The sequence below is a fragment of the Montipora foliosa genome, chromosome 2 (genome assembly GCF_036669935.1).
Source record: "Montipora foliosa isolate CH-2021 chromosome 2, ASM3666993v2, whole genome shotgun sequence".
NCBI classification, from domain to species: Eukaryota; Metazoa; Cnidaria; class Anthozoa; order Scleractinia; family Acroporidae; genus Montipora; species Montipora foliosa.
Window position 1 is genome coordinate 4,718,904 of NC_090870.1, and position 12,500 is coordinate 4,731,403.

The 12,500-nt window shown below is 40.4% G+C and overlaps 2 protein-coding genes across 9 annotated transcripts in view; both read right to left on the reverse strand.

Annotated features, from left to right (window-relative positions):
• LOC137986522 (uncharacterized) overlaps positions 1-12,500 on the reverse strand; it is a 135,108-nt gene that overhangs the window by 89,606 nt on the left and 33,002 nt on the right. The gene's annotated exons all lie outside the window — the stretch shown is intronic.
• The window catches only part of LOC137992157 (uncharacterized), a 150,169-nt gene that overhangs the window by 68,453 nt on the left and 69,216 nt on the right, over positions 1-12,500 (reverse strand). For 4 of the 8 annotated variants that reach the window (XM_068837292.1, XM_068837296.1, XM_068837291.1 and 1 more), the window contains exon 18: positions 7,557-12,500. This exon is cut by the window's right edge and continues 49 nt beyond it. The exons of 1 other annotated variant lie outside the window; for it this stretch is intronic. The gene's annotated coding sequence lies outside the window, so the exon portion shown is untranslated. Of the gene's footprint in view, positions 1-7,556 lie in introns of those variants that run through there. 3 more of the 8 variants (XM_068837298.1, XM_068837295.1, XR_011121650.1) reach the window with 2 other exon arrangements.

Here is a 12,500-nt window from a genome sequence, read left to right on the forward strand (position 1 = left end):
GCGGTTGAGGTAAGTGAGCGAAGTTTTTGTATTCAAAAGTTGGAATTAAACGGTGATTTTAATAGGAAACGTATTGTTGCTGCGTTTTCGACAAGTACAGCTGTATGCGTCACATGGTCCGAACGGGTTTCCAGGAATTTGCAGAAAGACAATAACCTTGGAAAAGGCTTTTCGTTTGGACAAAATTTTCTCTTATTCCATGCCAGTTCGAGAGTTGCCAGGGTCATTTCGTAAAAACAGTATGGAACCAATGTCAGCTCCTGTGTTCTGTAAGAATCTGTAATGCCCTAGAATATTCTGGAAAGTTCTCCTGTGACTCATGCTTCTTTGTGCAGTAGCTTTCAGGTCTTGGGTATAGGTCTGGGGTTAGTTAGTTTTAGCTGTAAATAAGGGCTTTATTATGCGTCACTGGTTCCCATATTGTCCGAACGTGTTTCCAAGAATTTGCGCAAAAATACCAACTTGTAAAAAGGCTTTTCCAGTTGGAATTTACGAGTTCCATTTCCTATTTTCTCTTATTCCATACCCATTGGAGAGTTGCCATGGTCATTTCGTAAAAAAGAAATGGGCTCGATGTTAGCTCCGGTGTTCTGTAAAGAATCTGTAATGCCCTAGAATATTCTGGAAAGTTCTCCTGTGACTCATGCTTAATTATGCAGAAGCTTTTAGGTCTTGTAGTTTTCTTGATGTCTGAAAGAATGTACTACAATTTGGTTATACGTGTAGTTTTGGGGAAAGAACATTCCGGACTGCATGACGTCATAGGCTATACTAATAAATAGTAATAATAATAATAAGACTAATAATAATAATAATAACAATAATAATAATAATAATAATCGCTTTATTACAAGTGTTTCCACTGAAAGGTGGCTCTTCATCTGTAAAAATTTACAACAATGCTATATTAGACCTAAACCCTATATTAGGACTCATATAAGTTTGCAAGTTGTTTGCAGATTTCATTTGGAGTTCGCCTATCCTTTAAGCAAAATCATTGTTGAAGTTAAGGAATAAATCTGTTTACCAGAATCCAGTTTCCAGTTTGTGACAGTTTAACTGTCGCTTTTTGTTGCTCCCCTCGGAAAGAAAACATCCTTTAACGTCGCCCCTGGACACTTTATCTCTGCGAGTTCATTGGGCCCGACATAAGGTCCAAGGGCCAACATTTTTCTCCTCCCTATCTCTCTAAAAGCTAGCTCCGGTATAAGAGATCCGCGTGTTTGAAATCTCGAGGTGCATCGACATGGTACGGCGCTCTGCAAATGCGTCCAAGGTACCACTACCCGTTCCGATCCCATTTTTTATCCTGTATTTTAAGCATTTGATCTGCGCATGCACAAATTTCTCAGACTACTGATGCTTTTTTTACACAAGACACAATGGCCCGGGCGCGGTTTGCATCGTGTTCCGTGGTAAAAACCAGGGTCATACACCTTATTCCAAAATGGCCGCCATTTTAGTATTCCTTTGTTTCCATGTAAATTGACCCTTTATGCCCTCGTTCAAGGTTAAATATTCTTTTGAATTTTTACGTTTGAAAAGCGAGGCCATATGGGGCCAATTTGCATGGAAACAAAAGAATACTAAAATGGCGGCCATTTTGGAATAAGGTGTATAACGCCATCAAGTTAATCGTACAGCGAGTTATTAGGATAGTAATTTAAATGGCAAAAAGTCAGTTTGTGATTGTCCTTTTGTTGTGATTGTCTTACTATGGTACTATAAAAGCCTTGAACCACTTTTTCAACCAATGAAAACCCGGCAAAGACAACTACAATCTTGGACAAATTAAATGGAAAATTGAGACCGCTCCTCCACCCAAAATCATTGATGGGAAAACGGCGCGTTTTTGCCTTCACGCGGCTTCATCCTTAATTTAGGGGAAAGGGGGCATTTCTGTTCTATTTTATTCTGTCCAAGATTGTAGGTACAATTGCTTCGAATGCTAATCAGTTCTTCTTTCTTTTTTTCCAACTATTCCGATTAGTCAGAGTAATTATTTTGATTCTTTACCAGAGTCGCATTGAGTTAATTTGTGTTTAAAGTAAATGCGCGCAATGGGTAGATTATAATGAACTAATTTTTTCAGTATTCCATTAGTCACCGTAGGCTTTGGTTGGTGGATATTTGACGCGCGCCACAGTGTTACCAACACGACACAGCTGTTATAATGAGTAACTAAGCAGTATGTTTATCATTTCGTGCGCCAAATCCAATCATGGAAAAATGCTATTAGTGCTGTATATGCGATGCATCCCACACGCTTCTTTACCCGGCATAAACAAGTCATTTCACGTATGCATCTTAATAAAGACAAAAGCAAGGAAATCAGAATTGACTTTAAAAAGAACAAACACAGCTTCGATCCAGTTTTGATTAATGGCAAAGATCTGTCCGTGGTTGAGAACGCAAAAAATCCTCGGCGTCACCATCTCCAACGATCTTAAGTGGAATGACCATCAGGAGACTGTATTTCCTGATCCAACTGAGAAGGGCTGGTGTTGGGGCCGAAAGTCTTATTAAATTTTACTGCACGGTTATACGACCTTTTCTTGAGTATGGAGCCCAAGTTTTCCATCACAAACTTCAAGATTACTCTGTGAAGACCTTGAGAGGGTTCAGAAACGGGCTTTGTCCATAATTGCGCCTGATCTCCCATACCAGCTCTGTCTAGGTAGTTTTGAATTGAAGAGCGTGAGCGTCCGACGTGAAAAGCTGTGTTGCAAACTATTCAGTGAAATATCTGATGAACAACACAATCTCCACAGCCTTCTGCCTCCAAGACATCATTCATCATACAATCTCAGGCGGCAAAGAACTTTTAGCCTGCCAGGTTTTAAAACTGAACGTTTTAAAAAGACATTTATTATTCCTGCAATGTGCAGCCGTCACAATCCAGCGCTGCCAATTTAACATTACGTATTTACACTAGCATAATTTTAATTTGTATATATTAAGCCTTTTTAATTTTCAATTCAGCCTTTTTTCAATTCATCCTTTGGCTGCGATTTACTTATTTCAATAAAGCTATCTATCTATCTATCTATCTATCTATCTATCTATCTATCTATCTATCTATCTATCTATCTATCTATCTATGTATCTATCTGAGAAAACATGGAAATTTGCTTCGAAACAAGCCCTAAAACCGCATCGGCTTTTAGTTCCGAAAAATGTGATTTACAGGATCTGAAAGTTCTATAGATTAAAAACCGCAGAGAACGAAGTTGACACACTCTGAAGGTTTCGGCAGAAACTCCTCTGCTTCCCGACTGTAGTTCAGAAAGAGCCGGGGTCATTACAGGCAAAAAGTTATGGGTTTCCCTACGACACCGCTTGACAAAGCGCAGCACCCAAGACATCACTCGCAGTAAATGGGACCAGGATGAAAGACGCTGCAAAAGGAGCCGGATCAACTTGCGGCATGTTTACGCTTTACAGTACGTTTGAGGACTTTCGTACTTCCTTATCGTCATCTTGCACTTGTCTTACACACACTGATGGTCATGTATGTTCTGGTTGCCAGAGGAATTCCGGGCCTGTCCACCACCGACAATCTACTTGGAAATACTCAGCACTAACATCACGCGAGCCTTCATCAGCTGGATTCTTAACAGTGGGAATGTGGTGCCACTGTTCAGGAGAGGTCGTTTCGTGTATCTCGAACACGCGATCGGTGACAGAGGTTTGAAATCGATGCGTTTCATTCTTGATGTATTGTAAGGATGCCATGGAGTAGGTTTTATAGACTTGGAAGTCAAGTTCTTTCAGGATTGTCTGGCTGATACGTGCTGCGAACACTGCGGCCTTTATCTCAATCCGAAGGAATAGTCCACTTCCTTATGGGTGCGTTTCGGGTTTTCCCCGTAACAAAGAAGCAATCAACAAATCTTAAGTAGGACACAGCGGCATAGCCATTCTGGGAGGCATCAGCAAAGTTGTGTAGTTGAACAGTCACCTGTGTGCCAAGAGTCTGGGTCTTGTAACACCCTTGAATCTCGGTTGTGACGACGTGCGGTAACTGCTCAAGCCACTCTCGTCACTGCGTTAGGTACGGTTCTGGGATTTCTTGGTCCCATGGGAGCTTCTTTCTCCAGAGGTCTTGCAACAGGATCTTGGCTGAGAACACGAAGGGAGAGAGGAACCCCAATGGGTCAAACAGAAAGCTCACCGTTGAAAGTACTCCTCGCTTGGTAGACGACGTACAAGTTGCTATGGTTTTGAACTTGAAAGTATTGGATTGCGCATCCCAGTACACACCCAATGCTCGTTCCGTTGGTAACTGATCCAGATCTAGGTTCAGATTGGGACTTGCTCTCAACTCGGATGGAATAGATTGTAACACTTCACTACTGTTACTCGCAAACGTTTTGAGACGAAAGGCGCACCTTCCTTCAATAACTTGGTTAGGTCTGATGCGAGGTGAATGGCTTGTTCAGGCGTCGGACCCGACTTTAAGACATCATCAGCATAGACGTTTCTTGCAAACTGTCTTGCTGATTTCAGGGGAATAGGTCTCTTCATTGTCCAGTGCTGTCAGGTTCAAAGCTCTATTTGAACAACATGGTGATGACTTAGCCCCAAAGATGTGGACCAGCATCTTGTAATCTTCGGGCGGAGTGTCAACACTTCCAGGCCACCACAAGAATCTCAGGGAATCGATGTCACGTGACGTCACTTAAGTCTGGTAAAGCATACTTTCGATGTCTGCAGAAAAGGCAACCTCGTGTTCTCGAAACCGGACTAATACGCCCGTTAGGTCATTCGTCAGAGTAAGTCTCCGTACAAGTTGCTCACTTAAAGAAGTACCACCAAATCTTGCGGCTGCGTCAAATACCACTCGCACTTTTCCAGGCTTGTTTGGATTCGTTACCAGGTGGTGGGGAAGGTGCCAACTGGTGTTGCTGATGGTGCCTACTTCTTTCTTGGTGATCTTTCTTGGGTAACCCTTGCCTATGCAGTCTTCAATCACAACTCTGTATTTTAGTTCCAGCTCTTGATTACGACCGAAGCGTTTCTGTAAATGCTGCAATCTTGTTTCAGCGAGTATTCGGTTGTAAGGAAGCACGGGGTTATCATCCTTCCACAAAAGATCCATCCCCTAATGGCCATCTCGTTTGCATACTGAGTCACTGATCCGCTTCAGTGTTCTTTGATCTTCTACCGGCATGGGCTTAATCCTTTGAGAGCCTTCGACAGACCACCTGGCATTGGCTCATATCTTTGCACTGCAAGTAGGGCTGGTCCCTCTAAAAACGGTAACAGACGGGTCATTTTAACAGAATCATCCAGTAGTCTTGTTTCCCAGATGTTTATGTCTTTGTCAAAAGGCTGGATCCCGCTCGGGGAAACCATGAAATTTCTGATCTTGCACAAGTGGGAGGTCATGTGATGCACTCATCCTCTCCATTGAGCAACAAGGCTTTCATTGCTAACAGAACCCACGACACTTGAAGGGGCTGGGCGAGTGTAAGTTGCTGGCTGGGGTACTGGATGGAGGGTTGTGATTGACACAGCGAGAGGGTTCAAGTGTTGTAGCTTAGGTATATTACGACTTGAAACCTTTTTCCGACACTACATTTACAGCTGGCTCAGTTAACTCCTTGGATGCCACATGTGGGACTCTGAAGCGGATTTTGGCAATGGGAGTTGTAGAACCCTTTGTAAGGGGATTTTCTGTAGCAGGTGTAGATGTCAAAGGAGAGTTTCCCCTTGGTCCGATATCAATATTACTACTAGTAGTAATCAAGGCTGGTAAAGTAACACATGGCACTTCCGGGGGTTGGATTTCGATGCTCTTAAAGTTCATGTCATGTTTGTGGGGCTTAGCACCTTCCTCGCAACTGCATGGGTAAATCAGAGACCTCTTGTTCTACTAGAAATGCTTCTAACTTGGCTAATTCCGCTTGATTCTTTGCAAGAGGGACCTAGCTTTCGGCGTCTAATTTGGTTGACTCTAATCTATGTTGTAATTCCATTTCAGAGCCCTTCATTTCCATCTCAACCCTTTTCACCTCAAGTTCAACTGTCCTTCTACTCCTGTCTTCAGCTTGCTGTTAGATGATTAATGCTGCTTTCACAGCTTGAATCTTAGCCTTCTGAGCTTTAGAACTTGACATACTTAATTTTGATGTTTGACTTGAAAGGGAATGAACGGAATTGGTTGGGGAGATTTTCTTTGATACATTCTCATCTTCACACACCTGAACATTGTAAAAGGAAGCAGCACTAATGGCAAACTGTTCAATTCTACTATTGTAAGATTGTATTCTTGAGTATTGAACGGCACGGTCGCTCAAAACTCTTTCTCACACGAATCATCAAGCAAATCAGCGTATTTATCACAACAAGCACAGTACTGTTCCCACGCCTTATTTAGGCCCTGCTTACAAGCAGCTACGGCAACCCTAGTGCTAGGGTTGCCTCTATATCCACTAATTCCTTTCGTCATCCCTTTACCGAGTAAATGTATTTTTAGGAACAGGTCTTTCCCGCGAAGAGTATCACAATTTCCTTGATGCTGAGAAAGGGTTGACTCCGAGGTTAAGTATTAGAGATACAGGCTCCTCTTGATGAGCTCCTACTAATATATGATAAGTTCTAGTTTGAAAGGTGTTTTCTGTCAGTTGGGGATGGTGTCCTTGGACACGACCGAGAAGTATCTCGTAGTCGTCGTCGTCGTCGTCGTTCAAGTTCCTCTTAATAACGTTATTGAAACGTGCGAAGCGCAAATTGCACTGCAGGGGAAATGCTCTTTCTTTATTCGTTTTTATCATAACTAGGTTAATTAACTTTAAACGCATTGTAAACAGCAATTAAATTTTAGTCCTAGGCTCCCACCCAATTAAATTGATATCTAATTGGGTAGTCCAGACTTCTGGCAGTTTCCTTTTCTTTTAATTTCTTGTTACATTGCATTTCAGTAATAAACTAAATATTTCATTTAAATTACTGTAACCTTGTAAGTAGGCCAAGTAAAATTAAGTTATTGTTATTGTTATTATTGTTCACGAGATTTCCCTGTTTTAGGTCGCTTTACCGGGTCAAGTGACGAGCATCAGCTGTGGTGTGGACCACATGGCTGCTTTTGTAGGGTTGCTCACGCCATCCTAATGTGACAGGTCACGCAATAAGGAAGAAATCCAATGAGCTGAGAGAAACAACCTGACGTCGCAAAACATGAAGAACGCTTTAGTTCGTGTAAGAGCTTTGGGCAATGGCAGACGTTGCCTCGTTTTCTTTCGTGTTTGGACAAACGCGGTTTAAAACACAGTGCTTTCGGAGGCCGACTTTGAACCCTAGTACGTTGGCTCTAATTTGACGCATTTTGACAGGACAGTTGTTCAGAGAAGAGTATCAAACATATTTAAGTCACATTGACCTCAAACGATAATGATTATTTAGAAATTTCATACATCCCCTGTTAATTAAATTGCCACCACGTTTGAAGCAATCGAGGGAGGGAACGTCCCCTCCCTACAATTTTTTCCTGGTGGGTGGTGGGTACGGCTACATGTGGGCTTGATCTCTATTACCAACTCACGAATATAGTTCGTCTAACGACCCAAGCGTTGATGGGATGAATAACGTAATGGAAATATTTAAAGCAGTGTTTAATTTTGTAAATCCATCACATGGCAAGTTCGTAGTTGTTTTGACGAATGGTTTCAACCGGAAAACCTTTTTAAAAAAAGCGGGTCAAAATTTCGCTTTCTTTCTGTTGCACGTGTTTCACGTGACAGCAAGGTTTATGTTAGCAAAACTTGGTATCATTACATTTGTTCCAACGACTGAGCGGCATGTATGGGTTTATTTATTTTATTTTTTATTTTATTTTTTGACATCGCAAACTGCTTTGCAATGCTAACGTTTTTTGAAGGAACGAAAACAGTTTTTGATGTAATTCAGGAATGAACTCTTGCCTTTCTTTTAGTTCGGCCGTAGGGCACATGTCTTCTGGTTTTGCCCTTCGTACGTACCCTACGCAACACATAAAACAAGAGACCACATACTTGATAGGTAGAAAGATGCATTTTAACAACGAAAAATATTTAATAGCAATTTCTAGAGACACACATGATAATCGTATAATGTACAATTGATGATAGACGAACAAAAAGAGCTTATCTCGCCTCCAACATGGCGGCGATGATGACGTGAAGTGAAAACCACTATTATACAACGAAGTACTCCGTTACCTAGCCTTTGGATAAAAACGATGTTGGAGTTGCCCTTAACTTAATTCAAACCTTTTAAAGTTTGGAAACCTGGAACCTTAAAATTGTTTGGAACCTTTCAAGCTTTTAAAAGGTGATTCCTCAGGATTGCATTACGCATCCTGTATTGGTGTGTCAATATTTATAAATTACTCCAAATTTGCAACATTTAAAATATGGCGTAAGTCGATCATACACACTGAAACAGTTCTCAAAACGCGTGAGAGAAGTTGTGAATGACCCATAATTACCTCTTTGCGCATAATCTCGCGCATTCCGAGAACTTGGCGAATTTTGTTGTTTCGATCTACGATAATCGAGATAGACAGCTACGATGGTGTTTTACTCTCAAACGAGCACGGTGACCGTTATTTTTTATTGCATAATTTTGGTATACAAATTATCCCCTTTAAATAAAAAAATTAGAAAAAATTATCGGAAGGAAAAAAAGATATAGCTAAAAACATACACAGAGCCCCTTACCCAGGGATGTAAATTATGATCTTGAAAACAACGACTCGATAAACGCTTTGAGTCGACGTTGTTTTAAGGACGGTGCCTACTAATTCAAAGGTATTTTTGCCCCGATTTATGATTATGCGGGAAACGTAGATCTTAACAACTGTTATTGAAATCGATAAAGCAAATTGGGGGGACCCACGCATTTTTCAATGATAATTCATGAACAATATTTGTAAAAAGCTTTAAAATACAAAGCCATGTACGGCGTTCTTTCTCAAACTGAAGCTTAATTATCTCTGAAAAATGCATGGTTACCCCCAATTTTCTTTTTGGATACCAAAAATACTTATTAAGATCTACTTTCTCTGCATAGCTTTAAACCGCGCAAAATGTCCCTGTATTAGTAAGCATCACCTATAGGAAACCCGAGTATCTCGAGATACGCAGAACGTATGCGCAATAACAATACTAGGCACCGTCCTTAAGTTGAGTGGTTTTTCTATAAACTATATAAGACAGTGTTCCATATGCCTTAGACGCTCTACCCATAAGGTGTTTTTTCAAGTGTTGCTTTAAAAACCCTCCCGTTTTTGCTACCGCAAAATGTTCCCTGAGCCGATGAAATGAAGCACCTGTTTAGTATCAGTACAGGCAGCAATGGGGTAAGATTGGCCCATCTCTTAAGTAAGCACGATGACTTATCTTTTTTATTGTAGTTCTCAAAACAGGGATTAGTAGGGAACATTCATGGAAAGTTTCAAGAAAATCGTTCGACAACTTTTTTTTCTGAGGAATCACCTTAATCTCAAATTCATGCAAAGCTGTTACTATGAGAACAGTATAACGAACACGTGGAAAGCAGCGAGGTGGCCACTTTCAGCGTCGCCGCCATGAATAAGGCTTGGTCAATAAACTCAGATCTGTGCGTTGGTCTGTTACATTCATTCAGACACGATGTGGTTTCCTTTTTTTTTTTACAATACCTTTTTTATCGGCGGATTCCTTTCTTTGGTCACGTACATTTTGTTTACTTTTTCGTTCGAGAAAATGACGTTTCATTCTTTAATATCGTGTTCAACGCGTTAAAACATTTCGCTACATCCGCAATTTACTAGAATTCAAGATGGCTAACTTATCCCAGTTGTACATTCTTGTTCTTTTTTTTTTAACTCACATTTGGATATTTTAAATGGAAATGTAAAATAAAGAAAAAATACTCATCTATTCTTTCGTGGCCATGCGCGGCCAAACATAGTTTGTGCATTAAAACAGTCGTTTCAAAAAATCATTATTCTTGTAATCATTATTTGTCAGACCGGTATGCCGTTAACCGAAAAGTGCCCTTCGCATTTTCAATTTGTTGCTAAAAATAACGTGACTTCGTGAAAACTGCAGTACGAAAAAATTGAAAACGTCCACCAAAAGTCTTTCAAGTTCGGACACAACTCTTCAAAAGCGTCGTAAATTAATTGCCTTTACATTAAAATAGTCGTTAAAAGAAATGAGTTTCCTCATTTTTTTGTGATCGTCATCAACCAACAGCGTCCTTTGGACTTTCAAGTTCCTTTAGATTCTACATTACACACTGATTTCACATTAATTTCCAGTCAAGGGCTGGTCATTGTAAATTATCATACACATCTCCCGCGTTCATTCTGTATTAATTAATTACAGAAGCACATGACCTTGAACTCTTTTCCTTGGAACTTTAGGTCACCAATGTTATGCCCAAATTTGGGCAAAAGTAAGATCGAAGCTGCACGCGTGGGAAAATGCGCGAGCTACGTTACTTCCAAATAAGGAAATCTTTAAACTAAAAAATCCCAGCTTTGAAACAGTCATGAGCTTCCGTTTGTCACAAATAACAACATGGATTAATTAAGGGGTTTAGTTTCTAAAGAAACTGTGGTACTGCTGTGTCAGTGGGGTAGTGAAATACAATAATGGGTTTATCAGCTGAGTGTTGATACGGTAAATTGACCACCATAGAGAAATTTGAAAGCTGACGTTTCTATGCGAATATATCATCAAACCCTTCGTCAATTCGCTCTGACGAAGGACTAACGTTCGAAACAGGAACAGGCGTAACTCAGTTGGTTAGTGCATGGCTTTCAGAGCGAGAGGTCCCCGGTTCGATCCTCGGTGACTTCAACGTCTGTTTCGACTTTCCTCTGATCCGTGTAGCTATAGCTTTAAATACCCGTAAAACGGAGCACTGCCAGAGGGAGGGGGGTAAAAGGCGCACCGTCGGCTTCCATTGATACCAGCCTCGTAGCTGAAGGAACTACCGATGTCAAATAAAAAGAAAGAAGACGAAAAAATAAAAAGAAGCGTCAGCTTCTCTATGTTGGTCAGTTTACCATACCGACTCAGTTGATAAAAGTACAAAAAACTAGTTGCCCTCCGGATGATTCTACGAAGTAAAAAATTAAAAAAATATATAATAAAACAGAAATATCAAAAACACACAATTTAAAATGCTAAAATAACTTCAAGAATAACTGAGATACGAATCTTTTTTGTGGCTACTACTCGTTGAGAAGAAACTAATGATGGTGAATCCAAGACGTAGCTCTTGCAACGGCTCTCGTGACTAGTTCATAGAACAAAAATTTGGTTTTATCAACGGAGTTGATAATGTAAATTGGCCACAGTACAGAGATTCTAAAAGCTGACGTTTCGAGCGTTAGCCCTTCGTCAGAGCGAATCCATAGAACAGTTCGCACAAAATGGAAACAGTGGAGCTTAATCCTTGACACACAAGAGCTGCATCCTACACCGGTGCTATGAAGTTAGAGGTCGTAAAGAGCTGCCAGCTATCAGGAGCTTTAAGTCCGGTAAATACACTATTACTCGATCATTTATCGGGAATACCCGGAAAAAACCCGAGTGCTCCTCACAAAAGTCGAAGCCACAACCTTCGGATACGTTCGGGTGCCCTACCAATGAGCGATAGTAACTTTGTGCCTACTATTCTATGAACCAATCACGAGAGCCTTTGCAAGAGCTGCGTCCTGTATGAAACTGCACTGGATTTTGCCCGATAATTGTTGATGGTTTATTACATTATACATATGAGAGGTTCGATTGAGAAAAGCCAAAGCCAGGGGCCTAAATGGCTTGCGGCCAGGGAAAAAACTGACATCATTTTATATAAGACAGAATAATTTTAACCCTAACCCTAAATCCTAACCCTAACTGGCATATAAAAATACTTAACAAAACTCAATTACCAACATGTAGTCCTATAAAATACGAAGATGATGGTAATAAACTAACAGTAGACCTAGGACAATCCCAACAAAATATCACAAGTTTATTAGAAATACGTATTCTCTAAATTAGGCTTAAAAATACAGTCTTAATTTCTTTTTAAAGTTACTAATAGTGAGACTGTTCCGTAGATTTAAGGGGATTTCATTCCAGATAGGGATGATGAAGATAATAGAGAGATTCAGCATCCCTGATCCTAACTTTTTTCTCTCTTGTGATCGATATCTGTCTCAGACAAGCAACAAATGAGCTAATATCAAACGAGTTTGTTTGTTTGCTTTTGTTTTGTTTTGTTTTGTTTTCATCGCTAAACTCAACATTTAGTTCCATGTTTGCCGTTTGTCATGATCGTCAATGATGAAGAATTTCTCCATTGACATCTTGTGCCAGAACCCAACACGGGTAACTTCAAGTATGCTCGATTTATAATCGATAAATATATCTCGTCAAGAAACATTTTGTGGTTGGGGACAATACCTCCCGGCCTGCCAAGCTGTAAATGCTTCATCTTCCCCGCTTTAACCGGATCTCTTATGATCATTTTTC